At 38.1% G+C, this 15,148-nt stretch overlaps 1 long non-coding RNA gene across 1 annotated transcript in view; it reads right to left on the bottom strand.

The window, feature by feature from the left end:
• LOC143721560 (uncharacterized) overlaps positions 1 to 15,148 on the bottom strand; it is a 264,252-nt gene that overhangs the window by 140,927 nt on the left and 108,177 nt on the right. The window lies entirely within an intron of this gene.

Genomic DNA, 15,148 nt, shown 5'->3' with positions numbered 1-15,148 from the left:
TTAGAATGCTTCCCTCAGAGGAAAACTCATGAGGCGGCTATTCTCACCCCACTCAATTAAACTGAATCCTGGCTGGCGTCAGTCACACTTTAGGCCTGGACTGATTTGATGGAAGTAAAACAATTTAGGTTTGTGTTAGGTGTGAGATGGGGAGGCCACTCAAATGATAATTGGATAATTTAGGCCTGTTTCCCATATGAAAAAAAAGTCAGTTTTTTTTGGATTTTTTTTTTTTTTGGAACAGTTTACTGGAAAAAAAAAACACTTTAAAAAAAGAAGTTTGAATATGTGAATTTTTTTAAGGTGCCATATCTGATACATCAGGCTTTTATGGCCCAATAACATATAGGGAGAATGTGGATCTGATACTCGAGGAAGAAAAAAAACACCTATATTTTATTCAGAGACCCAAATTGAGCAAAAAGATGCACATCAGAAATGAAGATGAAATTCTGAGAACGTAATATAAATCGGAGCGATCCAGTGTTGGGTACGTTACTCTAAAAAACATTATTACTAGCTAGCTACTAATTACATCTTCAACCATGTATACATTACTGTATTGCATTACTAATTAATTTCTAAATCCCATATCAACCTCAAGGATAGACATGAAACTGCTCTTTTAATTCTTTCAAAAATATATAAAATTGCATAAATTATTGAGTTGACCAAAGTATTTAAAGGGAGAAGGTTACATTAAAAACATACACTTTAACATTAGACGTTACATTTTTATGTTAAATTCACTATTGTTATATACAGAATTGTTCTATAGTATTTAATGCAATTACATCAGAAGTAACTAATTAAATTACCGAAAAATTAAGAGTAATTCCTTACTTTACTTTACAAGGGAAAAGTGATTAAATATCAGGAATTAATTACTATGCATTACATCCAACACTGATCTTTATAACATTATAGCAGATTAATTACATAAAAGGAATATACCAGTTGTCACTCTATATCTGCCAATAATATGTCAGTAATATGATTTATAAATGTTTACTTTTATGTTCAAAGCTCTAAAACATATAATGCAATGCAATAATGATTGAGAGATGTAAAAATAAATAGGCTATTCCTCAAAAGCCTGTTGTAATATTAGATCTTTCTTTAAAAAAAAAAAAAGATGTACGGTATGGATAAATCAAGTAAACCCAAGTTGCTTCATTATATTTAAAAAAATCTTTAAAAATGTTCATCTTTAAATATTTATTTATAATATTTATATATTTATAAAAAATAATCATAAAAGATTTCACAGAAAAAACACACGTGTACCAAAAGTAAAGAGGGGACATTTTCAAGGCCATTTACTTTTTTACAACAACAAAAAAGTATAAACCATCATTCAGAAGGCATGTAACAAATTGTGTACAGCAGGTTTGTCAGCAAAGTTTTGATCATGTTGATCAAGCATCTAAATCTGAAAATAGGCAGAAACACGTAAATATCCAACACTGCCAGATTAGAAATAATACATTGAAAAAAATAAATAATATAATAATATAAATAATATAAAAAAATATAGCAGATATTGTCTGATTACTGATATAATGCAATCCTAACACACACATGCTTCATAAAACCTCTATTGGTGTCCTATGAAAATCGGACGTGCATGAGTGAATGCACGTCTGAATCACAGCTTACCAACCTGCACACAAATGAAACACCACTAGCAGTCCATACTTTTCCCACACACACTATAAAACAGTTTCTGCAACAATAATCCCGCCATTATCACAACGTGCCTCGCCATTTAAACAAAAGGGTGGTGCGTTGCACAAACATGTTTCAAAACTTTGCCATTTTCCCTAAGTCATTACAAGTCAGAAGAAGCCAAGCACAGTTGTCATGTTACATACATACGGTTATTGCATGGACTTAGTGTGACTGAGTAATTGCTCTAGCAGTGAAGGGAATGAGGCAAGATGGATGGTTGAGGGATTAGATCCCTACAACAGTTGCACTGCGTATATCTTTTCATGCATCTCAGCCCACCATCCATCCATTTGAACAAATGTTTTTATGTCTGCGGTGCCAGACGTGAAGTCCCCCAGCCCACGTCTCTCACGTGCACACAGACACCTGGAACGGCCTATGAGCGGACTGAACCATCAAGTCTTTCAGGTAGCTTTCCCACAATCTGTCTATAGGTCACACATACGGTACAACATTTTCCTGGATCAACACCTTTGTTGAACCTGGAACAACAATCCAATCAACCAATCAGATTTGAGGGACTAGATTACAGTTTAAGTTTAGGCTTACAACCAGGGTTAGGTGCTTCTACACCAGTGTTATTCATTTATTATTTCCCTCTGATTTTAGGGATAATTATTGGTAGGGTTATGTTAAGAGGTAGGGATAGGACTACATTTTCAGAAAGAAATGTTGTTCCACTATCAATAAAATATGTTAATCAGGAACATGCCTTACTTGGCAAAACCACAATGACCCACACATTCTGGGCCCTATCATACACCTGGCGCAATGCGGCACCAGGAGTGGCGCAAGTGATTTACGCTAGTTTCAGCCTCACTCAATTATAATTTTCACGTCCTGCGCCACGTTGTTTAAATAGCAAATGCATGTGCGCCCGGCTGTTTGCCCATGGCCGTGCTGTTCTGAAAACGAGGTGTGTTCAGGCGGATTGTTGGCACGTTGCTATTTTGAGGCGAATAAAATAGACTGCGCCATTGACCAACAAAAACCTGGTCTAAAGTCAATTGCACAGTATTTTTTTTTTTTTGCATTAGTAATATGAGCTTATAGGCGGATGCACAACGCGTGCACACTGCTTATTACACACACAGTGACATGCACACAAACATGCCAAATATTAAAAATAAAAGGATTACATTGTAAAATTATTATTGTGTACATAAATATATGGTGCAATCCTGCTTGTCACATAGATGGTCTGCTTGCACGCTTTTGGCTCGCGCACGAGCAGACCCGTTTCCTCTCTCGATACTCGTTCAGTCTTTCCACTTGCTAATTCTGCCATGTTAATAGCGAATCCGCCATGGCGCAAGTTTTTAAAGGGAATGGGAGATGAGACTCTGATTGGTTTATTGCACGTTACACCCAAAACACACCCATTACTCATTAAGAGAATAGGGAAAACCCTTTTAAATCATGCACCGGGTGCGCCGACCATTTTTCCCATCGTTAAACTAGCAAAAGTGGCCTTAAGTGAACTCGCGCCCTGCGCTTTAGACCGTGCACTTAGATTGTTAAAATAGGGCCTGCATAGTTTCTCATAAGGTTAAATGTGAAGTGTGAAAGTTTTGTACTTCTTGGGGCCTGTTGAATAAACTGTAAGACTAGATTTACAAGTTATTTTTTTAACTTTAATAAACTATTTTAAGTCAGTTACATAAAAATGTAGATTGGTTTAATTTTATACGGAAAACTAACTGCTAGTTGGTCATACTAGTTCTTAAAGAATTAGTGGTTTGAATGTGTTATAGTCTTGTTTTTGCCACATCAGGGTCGTCTGCGTGAGTAGGCAGGACCGGAAGAGAGGGATCTCGCCATCATCCTCCACTGGTGTTACAGCCCGGGCACGCTTCTCTGCTCACACGGCATGGATATTGAGTTCCCACAAAGTAATCATTACCCAGCCCCACAGCGATCTGAGCCCACAATTGAGCTTGATTATATTCTAATACAATACATAGGATGTGACCATCAGGGTTACCGGTGACACAGTGTGGTTTCGAGGTATGGATCGAAGGATATTACTTACATCATAAATAAATCAATTGACAGCTGAGCTGATGATTGAGTCGACTTCTCAGCTGGCACGACACGCCAACGATGACAGCTCAAGTTGAACGGAGCATGTTTTATTAGGTCTCTAGGTTGTTTTCTCACCTTGCATCATTTAAGCTGACAAATCGCACTTGACACGCCATGCTACGATATTGACAAAAAGGATAGTAATCTCATTTATCTGATTCAGGCTTGCAGTGGCATTCAGCTGTATGGCTTTTTTGTAAATGACAGTTTAGATTTGTTTGTTTGTTTAGCATATCTATATCTAAGACTCTGGCTACAGTCGCAACTGTGTTTGCATTCAGAATGAGTGTTCCTCGTTAGCCATTATATTAAATGGGTCTCGGTCCATTACCGTATAGGCCTTTTGTTCATTCTCTAAACAGAGCTTAAGTGCTGATTTGATCTTAGTGATCCCTTGAAAATCATTTTAATATCACATTATCACTTTTTTTTAACTTGATCTGATAATTTGAGATTATTCTGAAATCCATTTTGATTTGATAAATAATTTATGGTCCCATACACTGCAAATAATGATTTTCGTCCTCAGTATTTTTCCTTTCTCAATTCTCCAGTACAAACATCTAGACATTCTTAAATTAAGAAACTTTTACTTGAGAAGCAAAATTACTAAAAGTCAATTTTATCCCTTAAAACTCATCTTTGATCACCAAAATGACATATTTAAAAGTTTTTTCCTTGAAAAAACTATTCTTCATGCCTTAAAATAGCTTGAATGTAACTCTCTTGCCTCATTTAGTATACGCGGTTCTATGAATATGCAAATTAGCCCCGTCTCCACTCACTCACACCAGCACAGAGATCCACTCACTGACAATCAGGTAGTTTGTGATGTCAGAAACACCAGCGATTTTAAACCGCGTTTTTGAGACTGTCTTTGGATCACTGCAGTTTTATGGAGAAAATGCTCCGCTATAGTGTTGACTTATGAAATTGATCATGGTTTGTCTTAAAGCATATCAAAAACACCACATAGACATATAAACAACATTAAAAGCTTGATTTTCACCACAGGGCAGTGCTTTAAGTGGGCCGGTACGCGCTGGTACTCAGTACCGCCACTTCCAAATATAGCTCTTGAGCGTACCGCCACCTCTCCGTGCACCCAGAACGTGCTTTTAGCGTACCGGTACGCTCATTTGCACATCTGTTTTAATACTTTGGCTGCGCTGCCGCTTTTCAGAGCGCCCTTCACAATGCACGCTTCCGCCAGCTGTGACAGCTGTGATTGACAGGTTCTCTGAGCAAAGTAGTCACTGAAGCAGACTTTTTTTCGGGATCTTTGGAGGACTGAGGAGATTGGATCTTTAAATTTAATATCTAAATTTCTATAATTAATTATTTCACACCGACATAATGGTTTGTTCTGCAGCAGAGGCGCGTGCTTACGCTTGATTCAGCGAGAGTGAGGGCGGGACCAGAGCGGGACCTTGATTTCGCGGCTTTACTTCCTGCTCACTACTGCGCATGTCTGGTCCCGAAATCGCAACTGCGCAGATTCAAGTCCCAAGATGTCAGCGCCATATCGGGACAATGGCGGCTTCACTTCTCGCCAATGGAAGAGAACGAAGGGGCGTCGTCCATCTTTTTTTACAGTCTATGGTGTCAACCAACGTGATCCCGAGAGGGGGACATTCTAAAACGCTTAACGTGAAAAACGCTTAACGTGGCTTACTGTACTAAGACAGTGATATTGAAAGAACAAACTCGGTACACATCATATTAATAAATCATACTATGTATAAAAAAATCAGATGAGCCCAGAATATGAACGCAACGCGTTTAATTACACATCAAGCATTTTCTTCCCATAGAAAACCGTTATAAGAAAACGCTTAACGTGGCACTGTAGGCTACTAAGGCAGTGATATTAAAAGCCACGTTAAGCGTTTTCTTATAACGGTTTTCTATGGGAAGAAAATGCTTAACGTGTAATTAAACGCGTTGCGTTCATATTTTGGACTCATCTTATTTTTTTATACATAGTATGGTTTATTAATATGATGTGTACTGAGTTTGGTCTTTTAATATCACTGTCTTAGTGCAGTAAGCCACGTTAAGCGTTTTTCACGTTAAGCGTTTTAGAATGTCCCCTGTGAAACGCGCAACCATAGCTGCTCGGTTAAAATACAAATACAATGAACTCTATGGTTATAATGTTTTATAATTTATTTGATGTACATTTTGTTCAAAATTTTTTCAATACCCTTTTGCACATTTTATTTAAGTTCAGTAGCTCTTTCTACTGTAGCTCTTTCTAAGGGTATTTTTTCAATGTTCAGTAGCTCTTTCTAGCTCAAGCAGATCCATAAACTAATAAAAGGATTTATTATTTTTCTTTTATAAGGTCGTCTGTTGACTGCTGTATATAAAAGTCAGCAAAAAAAATAAATAAATAATAATAATAATAATAGAGTACCGGAACCTCTTTTGGGCCACTTAAAGCACTGCCACAGGGGGACTTTAAAATATCATATTATTTTCTGAAAATTAAATGACTTTATGCTTAAAACAAGAACAAATCTCAGCCAATAGGTTATGAAAAATAAACTTAATTTAAAGGGAAAACGAGTTTAATTTTTAACCTACTGGCAGAAACTTTTTTCTTAGCATAAATTCACTTAATTTTAATCTTTTTTTTCAGAAATCAAGACTTATCTTATGCCATTTCTCAATTAAATGTGTCTGTAAATGTATTATGTTAATATGTTTTACTGGAAATCAAGACAAAAATCAGAGGTGTCAATTCCAGGGGTCAGAAAGTAAAAGTCCTGCCATAGGTTTATTCCACCCATTAACGCAGCCAGCTGATTTCACTAATTAGTTCTATCTCCTGGCTGAAAAACTGTGCTAATTAGCAAATCCAGGTGATTGTAACAAAATACTGAGGAGGAATTTTACTTTCTGAACCTGGACTTGACACCTCTGACAAAAATACAGTGGAAGAAAACTATTTTTGCAGTGTTAAACTAAAGAAAGTTTAAAAAAACAACAACTCCACAACCACCCACATTGAGGTCACCTGGTTCTTCAGTCACTATTACCACAGGGTAATATAAATGGGTCTGTTATAGAAAACCACTTGAAGAGAAGAAAGACAAGATGAGGGCTTGTAAAATCATTTCCTGAGGGAATTGTATAGTGTAATGACCTGAAAGGAGATGAGCTCCCCTAGATATTCATTCTCGACAGAGTTATTATTAAACTTTCTTCACAAAATTCCTTGAGCCTTTTGCATTCCTGCACAATATCTTTAGCACCAAGCAAAAAAGCAAGAAAGCAAACACTACGAGGTCCATTCAAGCTGCTATAATTATACCTGCATCGCATTACAAACTAGATGTCTACTCTATATCCCAACACAATGAGAATCATTCCAGCCCTAAGCGGAAATAATCCCATCTAATCCATCAATAAACCACTCAAATGCAGCTAAATGATCTTTGGGTGAACACATAATGCCAAGAGCCATGAGCTATCCACTAAAAACAGTGACGAGGGGGTTGAAGTACATGTTTGCATCCAACAACACCTCCTGCCGGCTTTGCAACTCCCCGCTGTCGATCTCTCTCTGTCGATCTCTCTCTCTCTCTCAGTCGATCTCTCGGTCTCTGTCTCTCTCGTGTAAAATGGCTGCTGTCCTTGCCAATAGCCCCTGGCCTCATCCATCATTGATCAACAGAGTAGAATTGATGTCTCACACCTGAGTACCTGTGATTTGGAAGCAGGTGTTCCCCCCTGCTCTCTTCCATCTCTCCGCCCTTCTAGCCTTGTGTCTTTCCCAGAGTCCCCAGGGCCTTGGGTGTCACGGCCAGGACACATGCACCCCATTGACAAACTGATGGATGAGCCAAACCACGTGTATGTGTGAGTGTATGTATGTGCATTTGTGTTTATATCCTTCTGTGTGAGAGTAATTCCAGAATGAAGGCAATTATTTCTTTCGGACTGAGACTTCCCCCAGATCTGATTTGACGGAAAAGAAAAACAATCAAAGGTAAATGTGATTTATAGACTGAAATGATCAAACAAAGATCTACAGTCAGATAAATGCTAACAGAATGCCTTTAGTTTAGATAAGACTGAGACAGAGACTATGTTTAGAATGGATTACTAGAACATTGCACTTGCATTACTAGCACACCGTTTACTGTCCACAGTATACAAAGTAGAGTAGAATAGTGGTATGCTATGAATATAGCCAGACAGTGCGAAAAAAACACAACAGGAAGAAAACCTTTGTAATGTTCAGTTCATAGATTTTAATGTTAGACAGACAAGAGATCTGGTGCAGAGGGTCGCGCTTTCACAGAAATGTGGACATATTAAAAAGCTTTCACAAAGCCTGTCCAAGAGAGAAATAGACTAATTCATGGTTCTAGAGAAAGAAAATGCCAGGAATGAGATGGAGTCAGTCAGTCAGCCTGCGCTCCACAGAGGCCATTAAAACCGTCACTGGCACCGCCGGGTCTCACGGGCAGGTTCAGCTGGTATAAACACCAAGGCCTGCCGCGAGCTTATCAGGCCTTTCTGACGCACGCTATCTCACTCGCACCGGGAACAGGGAGCGGGCTTCTGAAAAGCCAGAGATGGTTTATGGAAAGTGATTTGCTGAAAAAGCTATCAAATGTAATTTACTTGTGCACCTTGCACTGTGTCTGGTGCCAAAAGCAAAACAAACAAATGTAAATGAAGCGAGGTTGACTCAAATATGTTCAGCTCGTCATGTTCAATAAACCATTTCATGAATCAGTTTTACAGGGTGCTGTAGGTTTAGGCTGCTTTTAAAGGCTGATCTGAGGTCAGTTTTGACTCCGCATGGTAGGCAGCAGGATTGACAGATACACCATTCTGACCTTTACATACACTAAAACACGCAAGGGATTGGCTTTCTTAAGTTACAGTTATTTACAGAGGACATTGGCTATTTCATGTACTGATTATATACGTGATTAATTATATCATTATGTAAGGGAGGGAATTAATTAAGGTGAGGATGATACCATGCGCTGCTACAACAGAGGCCATTCTGGGCAGTTTCCTGGATCGAAATCCTTTTATTGATTTCATTTTTTTTACTTGGTTTGCCAACTTTGGGTTATTTAACCCAGTAAGTTGGCAGAATGATCTAAACTCATAATGAAAGAGCAACAGACACTGCATAGACATAATTAACTTACTGACAACATCTAAAACAAAAACATTTGACATATGAGTAACTTTAGATACATTTATAATGTTTACAAATCCTTTTAAGTTTCATTGATTATTAGATTTATAGAATTAATAGGTTGATTTTATTGTATGCCATTTGTGACCCTGGACCACAAAACTAGTCACATGGGTCAATTTGTTTAACTTGAGATGTATACATCATCTGAAAGTTGAATAAATAAGCTTGCCATTGATGTATGGTTTGTTAGGATAGGACAATATTTGGCCTAAATACAACTATTTGAAAGTCTGGAATCTGAGGGTGCAAAAAAAATTGAAACATTGAAAAATCGCCTTTAAAGTTGTCCATTTATGTTAGCGATTGTGCTGCATTCACTCACAAAAATAAATGCTTTATATATTTACGGTAGGATATTTACGAAATATCTTTATGGAACATGATCTTTACTTAATATCCTAATGATTTTTGGCATAAGTAAAATGGATAATTTTGACCAATACAATGTATTGTTGGCTATTGACACAAATATATAGCCGTGCTACTCGTGACCGGTTTTGTGATCCAGGGTCACAGCCTAAATGCCATCACATTTATTATTTTAACTCGTTTCAAAGGATTCTTAAACCAAGAGGTCTAAATTTTAAAATGATGAAATGAATGAAAAAACATGTAACCGTTATTTAAACATTTGTTTTGTTTTTTTTGCTTGTGATGTGACATTGAAAATATAATGGTATAATGGCTAAAATTATAGCTACTGTACATTTATCTGCGTATTGTTTTTTATATTGTTGAGAAATGGTTAAGGGTTAAAAACATCTATGTAACTGTAAAATGTATTTATACAAATACACTTATATGTGACTATTTATTTTGATTATATATATTTTGATGCTCCCCAAACAGACATTCTGACAATAGCTTTGCGACTACATGTCAAGTTATTCTACTAACCCAAACCCTTATTCACCTAACTCTAACAGTCTACTAATACTCTAATGAGAGTTACTTGGCATGTAGTTCCAAATTTACTTATAGTTAGTAGTGTAAGTGTACATTTTTCATTCAAAACATTCAAATGTTTGTAAAGCTGTGCACAAATAAATATATTTTCGATGTTGTCAATATACATCTATATTGTACTTTTGAGTGCATATTCAAACATACGCAACCATGTTTAAACATTACATATGAATACTTATAAATTATTGTAAGATCAAACTGAAATCCCAGACAACGCTAAAAACAGATGCATGAGAAAAAACACAGACATGTTGGATTTAGAAAAGTTTAAAAAGCACAGCTGAAACCTAAAAGTATAGCTAAAACTAATTCTATCCTGTAGACAAATGTTTGATTGCGTATTTCCTCTCTGATATAGTGTGTTGGCAGACAGCAGGCTGTCAGGCCCTTGTGTCACAGTGATACCTTGGGAACTGATCATTTTCAGTTTTCCGAGGTTTGACCTATAACCTCTGCCTCCTGGGCACAAGATACTGGTGCTCTTTAAATCTAAGATCTTAGGGGTCAAACGCAGGTGCTCTACTGTCCAGGTGCCCAATCAGGAGCCTTAGGCTTTATAGTGGTCTGTGCATGTATTTGTGCCTGTATGGGTGTGTGTGGGCACATATGTTTGTCCGGTTATCATCCGTCATGCTAGAATACACCTGGCCCTTTCAAAGCTTTTGTTTCTCTGGTCAAAGTTCACTGTGCTTGCTAGATCCCAACCCACAGTGCCCTCTCATGGACAGAACTATGACACTACAGTTGCACGCACACGCATGCTTGTTTGTTCAACTGAGGTCATGCAGGATTCATATTCAGCAATGGTCTGCTATAGGAACTGGACATTACTGGACTGCAGGAACGGTTCAGAGAAAGCTTCATTCTTGACCGAGAGTAAGCATGGTTTCCACATTTACACTCTGCAAACAGCTGTGAACAACATTGAAATCCCTAATTTGTACTATCTTAAATTTAAAAACTGAAATATTTATTATATATTTTAAAAACAAAAATATAAACAAGTTACAGTGCTTTTTCTAACACACCAGTAGGGAAGACATCTAATAAAAAGCAGGCCAAAAAGCTGTTTTCAAATTAAAAATCCCTTAATCACTTGTTAATTATTTAAATACATTTATTAATATTTAATATAATTTTAGAGCACACACAAGACTAGGGTAGATCCCTGGTTTTTCCAAATCTTAAGTTTAAACACTTCAATATTTAATATATATTTTAGAGGACTATACTTTATACCATGTTTTTTTAACATTTATTTTTAATACTAAACATATAAATAGGTTACAGAATGATGGCTTACAATGGTTTTCCTTACAGACCAGTAAGCAAGTGGTCTACTAAACTGGTGTCTTACTTGCCAAGAGACAAAACTGCGGCACTGCACCTCTAAGCTATGTTTGAGCAGGACCAGGCCCACACAAAGCTGCTTTTGTACCCCAATGTTTGAATGGTTTATGCGGCCTGTTTAAAAGCGTTCTGTGTGTGTGTGTGTATGTGTGTTAAAGGAAGGTGAGTTAAAGGAGGATTGTTTGTATGTGTGCCGAAAGTGAGTGCAGGTACACAAAGAGCTAGCAAGCATCACTCCACCTACCATAGAGCCGCGTGAGACGGTGCACGGTCCAATCACATCAGCGGCTGAATTTGACGGTGACGTCTGTTGCGAAGGTCTGTTACGAACACAAAGCGCACGTACAGGCACACGTGCACACACATACACAGGTTGAGTTTTCTGCAGTGACACCCAACACAAACTATCCAAACACTGCCACCTAACGGATGAGCCGCGCAGCGTTTCCGAGGCCCTCCTCTGCTCTTTTTACTCTCTTCCACTCCTTCACTCTCTCTCTTTCTCATTTCCCCCCTCCAAGCAAATTCAATCTGACTCATGAAAAAGATACAGGAAAGATGGCATCATTAGGACACCCACTAGCCCTCGTAAGATACACACACCCTTTCGCAAAGGGCAAACAGAGTTCAGAGTTCATCCGTTGTTCACCACCCGCACCAAATGACTGATTCGTGTTTGAAGCCCAACCCAAGGTGTCTCATTACAGACGCTACATGGCACAACAACAAGAGGGGATGTAGATGTAGAATCCGTCAAATTGCGAGTTATTTGCAAAACCGCACATGAATATGAATCCAAACATCACAGCTTTCCATCTCAGATCAATCCCGTTGCTGATAGCATGGAATCAGCAGTACAGCATTACAGAACAGTACAGAAACGTTGCAGACAGGTTGCAGGGTTAATAATATCGCATTTATAGTTTGCAACAAAAACTTGTGAATTGGGAAGCTTGATTGAGGGGTTTCAGAGTGATTGGAAACTGCACGTGTGACTCGCTGACCTGCAGCCAAATGGTGAACGGGTCGGTTCAAGTTCAGTTCATAGGTTCTCGTACGGTCACAAAGAGTTTAGCCGCACAACGGGCAGCTCCTGAAGGATCAAGGCCTTAAAAAGCAGCATAATAGGCTCAACATTGCAGTGATAAGCATAAAAAATTGCAAAGTCTCAATAATTCTGCCATAGTCAACATTGTATTTTGCGGCCAGCAAGACCCCATGCAAGTAGTCCAAACAAAACGACAGCACTTTAGAAAGACTGACATGAGAAACGCCACATCTCAACTACCATTTTCCTAATTGCGCTACAAGGTCAAAACTTGACCGAAAGGTTGCTACTTAAACACTAAGCACACACAGTCCATTCAGCATGACGGAGTAATGTAAGAAGAAGCGAAGACAGACAGAAAACCCATCATCCAAATAAAGGAAATTACTGGTCGTGGCTTTGTTTGGGGAAAAGACCGGAACAGTTGACGTTCTTTGAAGAGAGGGCAAAAACGCTGTATAAATCAGGGGCAAACACAGTTCACGGGTTCAACGGCTGTTCACCAATCCCCTCCTTGCTAATCAGGTATTTATCACACTTATCGATGTGTGTGTGTGGTTGTGTGTTGGTGTATGTGTTTATTTTAGTATCTGTCACAGCTGGAGGTGTGTGTGCTGTACGAGCAATGTGTATTCAGATGTCTTTGAGCGACTGCGGCTGTTCGTTTGTGTGTGAGCGTACGCGTCGGGTCTGTCCCGTACCCGTTCCTGTACCACGAGGAAGAATGGCGGGCGTCTTTATCAGCCGTGCTTTATCCTGCTAATGGCGAGGCCCTGTCGGCTCCAGCCAGCCGGGTGACAGCAGATTTGTAACGGCGACAGGAACAGATGGAGACGGCATTGTGGTTCTGAAGCCAGGCCTGGAGCTCGGAGCAGCCCCGCCCGCGCGTATGCTAATGTGAACTCCGTTTCACCCGCTTCCCAGCATCACTGACCTGCCCGTGGCCCTCTCTCTGGGCTTTACACAACACGTAGGCGTATGCGGGAGGATACGCAACAATCAACACACCGCAAGCGCGAGCATCCTCGTCTCGCATACCATACCAGAGGCCATTGGAAGAGGTGTGTATGTAATCGCCAAGCGCTAACGAAGCTAACAAATGGATGCGCGCGGCATAATTGGAGTCAAAGCTGGTGGATATGGAGTTTTCGAGCTAATGGAAGATTCTAAAGAGGTCATGTGAGGACCGTCCTCCAGCCGACAGACCCGAAGAAACGTCAAGAGTAGGAAGAGATTGAAAAGAGGAAGGACTTTGTTTGCTTTGCCGGTGAAAGAGAGCAAAAGAGGGCAGAGGAGACAGAAGGAGCTCTTTTAGGGTGTGTCATCGATGTGAGTTTGTGCTGAAAGAAAGAAAGAAAGAAAGAAAGAAAGAAAGAAAGAAAGAAAGAAAGAAAGAAAGAAAGAAAGAAAGAAAGAAAGGAAGGAAGGAAGGCTGAATTAAAATGTAAAAAGTACAATACTTTTAGTAAAACCTCTCCACTAACGTATTACACATTTAATCAGACTTCTTTTATAACACAGATCACTTTAATCCAAACAGATCAAGGAAAAAAAGCAAAGACAAGCGAGGAGAAGAACACCTGACACGTGATTTATGAACACTTCCTGACAGCAAGGCTTTTTAACCCGCCACATGGGGAAATTTGCAGAAGCCAATCGAGTATCATCATGCGTTTTAGATTAATCGTTATTCTTTCTCCGATCTGGATGTCATTTTAAATTAAAATTACAATGATCTTTTCCGACTATAATGGGGCAAGTTTTACTGAGACTTCACAAACTGGCATGACACAGCATTCGTCAAAAGTAGAGCAGTATTGCTCCTAACATCATTTTCAAAATAAATGGATAGTAAAAATGTTCATTTTACTGACGTTTCCTACATATGGCTGACCTCACTAACATCTTTAATAGCAACATTATTTTCAGTACAATGATAATCAGAGAAAAAAAACACTTTTCTGAGTTCAGCTTGAGTTCTTCATTAATCAAGATTAGAACCATATTGTATAAAACACCTGATCTTGTATTAATAATAATAATTAATAATAAATTAATTATAAATGTATTTTAATTTAATATAAACATGTATATTTTGTAATTTTATTAAAAAAAATATTTATAAATGAATAAATTAAAACAAATAATAATAATAATAATAATAATAATAAAAACACGTAATCTTTCCAAACTCAGAGGGAAATACACTATCCCCAGGTGTTTTTTTAATAAAAGCCTAGCCCTCCTTCCTTTTCATATGCATCCTTTATTAATAACTCTGCTTGTTTAAGTAATAGTGAAAAAAGGATCTCAGAAGGAAATTGCCGTGTTTGAACATTTCTGACGCTGTGGTTTGCAATAACTCTAAATGTGTTTTTACATTCATGTCTCTGGGAGAGTTAAATACATGTCTGGAATATTCTGTCATCTGTTTGTTTAGTTAAAATAATATATTTGTGAATCCTCTTTACGCAGAATTTAACTGCCAATTAATTTAATTCTCAAAATCATCATAATGAAAATGCATATGCCATTTTAAATGCCATTAGATCACCATATAAATGTCAGAATGACTCCAGATCAAACAAAAACAAATAAACATCAAAAGCTTGAAGCACAAGAGAAAAGAAGATTCTTTTTAAGCAGACTAGGATAAATACAGCTATAAAATGGTCATAGTTATTTTAAAAAAAAAAAAATTGTTTGCAAGAGTGTTTGAAGGCAGATTTGTGTTA

Source organism: Siphateles boraxobius, unplaced genomic scaffold, assembly GCF_051911475.1.
Source record: "Siphateles boraxobius isolate OS27281-9 unplaced genomic scaffold, OSU_SipBor_1 66, whole genome shotgun sequence".
In the NCBI taxonomy this organism is placed as follows: domain Eukaryota; kingdom Metazoa; phylum Chordata; class Actinopteri; order Cypriniformes; family Leuciscidae; genus Siphateles; species Siphateles boraxobius.
Note: the sequence above shows the minus strand (reverse complement) of the source record. Positions and strands in the feature narration are given on the sequence as shown.